The 4,069-nt window shown below is 39.1% G+C and overlaps 1 long non-coding RNA gene across 1 annotated transcript in view; it reads left to right on the top strand.

Moving 5' to 3' along the window:
• Positions 1–1,925, top strand: part of LOC147817655 (uncharacterized) — a 25,950-nt gene extending 24,025 nt beyond the window's left edge. Inside the window, exon 3 of the long non-coding RNA XR_015436173.1 lies at positions 858–1,925. This is a non-coding gene — a long non-coding RNA (uncharacterized LOC147817655). The remainder of the gene's footprint in view (positions 1–857) is intronic.
• The last annotated feature ends 2,144 nt before the right edge of the window (positions 1,926–4,069 follow it).

Genomic DNA, 4,069 nt, shown 5'->3' with positions numbered 1-4,069 from the left:
CCCACCCCCTCCTGCCTCTCCTGCCTCTCCCCTGGTTACGATGATGGCATCAGCAGCGTGACACTGTATAATGAGCACAGCCATGGTCTGCTGCTCAGAACAATACAGTAAATATACACCCTCTCCATTGTGCAGAGCAGCTGTGTGGTACCCCTGCGGACGGCTGCTCAGCAGCTAATTACAAGTCAGCACTTGTACTTATGTATATATTTAAGGGCAGATCAAACCAAATTTTATTCTCTTGCTTTTGAAGTCAAAATATAGAAAATCAACAGAGCAGTGAGTCAGTGTGTTTGTCACACGCTGCATCCTAAAAATGACTCTACATCATCTCCATGAACAACCAATATATTTTTAATTATAGCAATGCTTTTTAGGTCCACTAAAAATAATGATAATGATTAAATATAATTTGTTAAATCAAAAAAAACCCCACCAAAAAACAGACAGAAGTTTGTCTCTTTGCTGAGACACAAGTGCATGGACATGTGGCGTTAGCTCCAGGATCAGATTAAAATAATCACCAAATATGTGATATATTTTTTAAATAGGAGATATCAGCTGATGCTCAGAAGGGGATAAACTTCTTTAGACTGTTTGCCAATTTATATATATATATATATATATATATATATATATAGATATATAATTTCTCATATATTTCCCAACTAATTCTCACCCAGTGGCAGTCGGGATTGGTTCCAGCCCCCTTGCGACCCTCAGAGGATAAGCGGTATAGCTAATGGCTGGATGGGTGGATAATGTGATGAGAGATATGCAATTCAGTAAAAACTATCAAAGAGGCATATGAGATTTCAGTATTAAAATGTTGACTGATAAATGTTTTTTCCTTGCAGGGATTTTTATTTTATTTTTTTTAAAGTGCATCCAATGAAATCATCCAAGGCTGTAGCTGTATTTCATTAGAAGAAAATTCAAAACGGCAACAAGTTTGTGTCAGCTAGTAAGGACGTGATCTCCAGCTCAGGTCTGCACTGCACCGAAGACACGCTGCTGCTAAGGACATTAGGTCATTCCCCTCCACCTCCAGATGAAGCTTTAGGTCAAGCACGCATATCATTATTATTATTTTTTAAATGTAATGTTGAATTTTGTAATGTTGACCTGCTTAAACCCGGCTGAGCCAATCACAGCAGGGGAAACAGTAATGTTGTTGTAGTGTTTTTGTTGCTATAGCAAAACCTGCGGCTCATTATGTCCAAGCAATGTAGTGGATGAAGCTGCAAAGAATCTTCCTCAGATCAGAGACCGAGCTCTTCATCAATGTTCGGCCAACTCAATGAATATAATCAGGAAAATATTCACACTGATCATTATAAATAGCTTGGGTCCAAAATGAGATATCCGCCACTGAATAGTCGTTGTTGAGCACTGGTTTTATATTCAATTAGGTAAAGCTGATAAAACAAATTTAAAAAATGCTGATACATAATTATAATTTACTTTTATTGTTTGTCTAAAACTTGTCGCTGGACTGCAGCTTTGGGATCGTGCCAACCTCTTGTCACCGCAGCGACTGAAGCCCTCGAATAGAGTCATCACATCACACTCGCCATGAAGGTGAATGGAGGGGGGGAGATAAAACAAAAAAGGTCCAAATGAAGTTGAAATTTAGCATCTTATGGCTCCACAAAATTAGTGACCCTTTCATTGTCAGTGCAGCAGCGGATTTCACGTCCCAGTGAACTGCACAAAGTTCTCTCTTTGATTTCCTCCTTTTTTGGAAAGATCGCCGCAAGTTCACAGACACTGAAAAGTCCTGAGACACTAAAGTGACATACTGAATGTAAATTTTTTAAATGGCTGGCATCCTCCTTTTTTTTCTTTTAGTACTAAAATAAAAACACTCTCACTGGCTGCAGTCTGTTGTATTATATATTGAAAATCACCTTGGAAATAGGACTCCTCGTGCTTCACTTTACCTAATATGGTTGTTGTGCAATGTCCCTGCTGCTGCTGCTGCTGCTATTGTTAGGCTTTTATTTATTTATTTATTTGTATTATTATTATTTGTGTGGGTGTGAGCTTCCGCTGTCACTGTCTGTCATTAACACAAGGCACAATGGGTCCTGACGGATGAAAGAAGCAAATTAATTCAAGACTGATATTAGAATTTTAAGTGTTACCATCTTGGCACGAGCGGCGGCCGCGTTCTTGGAATCTGCTTATTTCACTGGAAACGCAGCCAGAGCTGCGAGATGAACAAATCAGCAGCAGAAATGAGCAGGAAGTTAGTTTTTTTTTTGTTTGTTTGTTTTTTTTCAATCACTCTACTGTACATAAATAGCATCAGCATGTTTATCAAAGCTTTGAGAGATAAAATGTGCGATGTCAAAATGGCTAATTATTCAGATATTTCAAATGTTCCCTGGCAGTGGATTTATTTCCCCTGGTGTGGTTTAGTGATGATACAGTTTGACAACGATTTTACACATTCAAACACATTAAACATCCTGGAGTATGAATAGTTTTTTTTCTTAAGCTTTACATCTAAAACATTTTGTTTTGTTTTGTTTTGTTGTGTCAGAAAAAGCTAAAAATGTGCTTTTAATGTATTAATTCACAAAGTCTCTTCACTCAAAACGTCTCTATTATAACTGCCTACCTCCATTTACACTTCATCCATCCAGTCTCTCTATTCTGCTCCCTGATTACGTTCCCAGTCCAGGCGATGTAGTTGATATGGGCGGGAGGCCATAGCTTTGTTCAGTCCCCAGAGTGAGAGTGTGAGATCTACACAGGCTGGAGCTGCCTTTCTCTTGTCAGTAGTTTCCTTGTTGCAGTCGATGAGGCGGGCCAGTGAATGCAGTCAGGTTTTCACCTCTTTCTTTTAATAGAAAGTCTTAATAGTTTCTCACTGAGTTTAACGTCCATTTAAACATTCAGATGTGTCTTTCACGTACAGTTCAGTGTGATGGAGAACTGTAATTTCCAAAAGGCTGAATATAAAACCGCTAAATACTCAAAGTGGTGACTTCATCGGGACGTACAGCCTTTTGCTGATTCCCGGGATATGAATGGAGAAATTACAGTCAAATAATTACAAAGGGCTTTACTTTCAATCAAACCGCTAACACAACGGTAAAATAGGGCTTATTAGATTTGATTGATTCCAAGTTCAAAAGTTCAAAATACACTCCGTCTCTCCCTCTGTTGCACTTAATGTCGATTCAGACTCTACACATTCTCATGTCGAGGCAATCGATGCAAGAAACTGTCCTTGGACTGTGGCGTTTTCTACCTTTTGTGCTTTAGCAGCAAAGTAGTCGAGTTTTGTCTCAGGTTACCGAAGGTTAGGTTTACAGCGGTCAGCAAATTCCTGAGTCCCACGATGTTTTTGACGCCAAACATGCCGCATACAAAGTTAGCAGCTAGCTAGTGAACATGTAATGGAGCATTGAGCGACAGAGCGAGTCAGTATTCGACTTAACGTTCAAACACAGCTCTGAACGACTGCTCCATATCTGACGCATGTGTAAACAGTTAGCAGTTTGTTTCCACTCCCCACAGCTGGTCAGAAAATGATTTGCTCCAGTGTCCAGCTGTTTGATTTTACAGGCTGTTTCCAGTCTTAAAGCTAAGCTAAGCCAAGCTAATCTAATCGTAACTTGCAGCTAAACTTGCATCTTGCAAAAAGAAAGTGAGTAAATGTGTTTCTCAAAATATCAAACTACTCCTTTAGGTCTTGATCGTCATCTTTGTTTTGCATTGCTATCCCCGCATCGGCCAATCCCGTGTGCATTCCTCTTACAGGAAATGATTATGGGCGACAGGCAGCATGAGCAGACAATAATCAAGTGAAATTATCACAGACGCCATCAGAATTTGGTTGTGAAAGCAGAAAAGAAACCTTTGTAATTCAGTGTATGGTGGGCAGTCGATTTTTTTTATTTATTTATTTTCATAAATCCATTAAAATAGAGTGAGGGATGAAAAAAAAAAAACACAGGAGCATCTGCAGTAACTCAAATCTGCATTCTGTCTCAATAATGAAATTTGAAAGAAAGCCCTTGAGAGATTAGGGATTCCCCTTTGCCAACAGATGTTT

This window comes from Seriola lalandi, unplaced genomic scaffold (genome assembly GCF_002814215.2).
Source record: "Seriola lalandi dorsalis isolate HSWRI2012SDOR001 ecotype SW California unplaced genomic scaffold, Sedor1 jcf7180002054923, whole genome shotgun sequence".
Lineage (NCBI taxonomy): Eukaryota > Metazoa > Chordata > Actinopteri > Carangiformes > Carangidae > Seriola > Seriola lalandi.
This window is presented reverse-complemented; position numbering and strand designations above follow the sequence as displayed.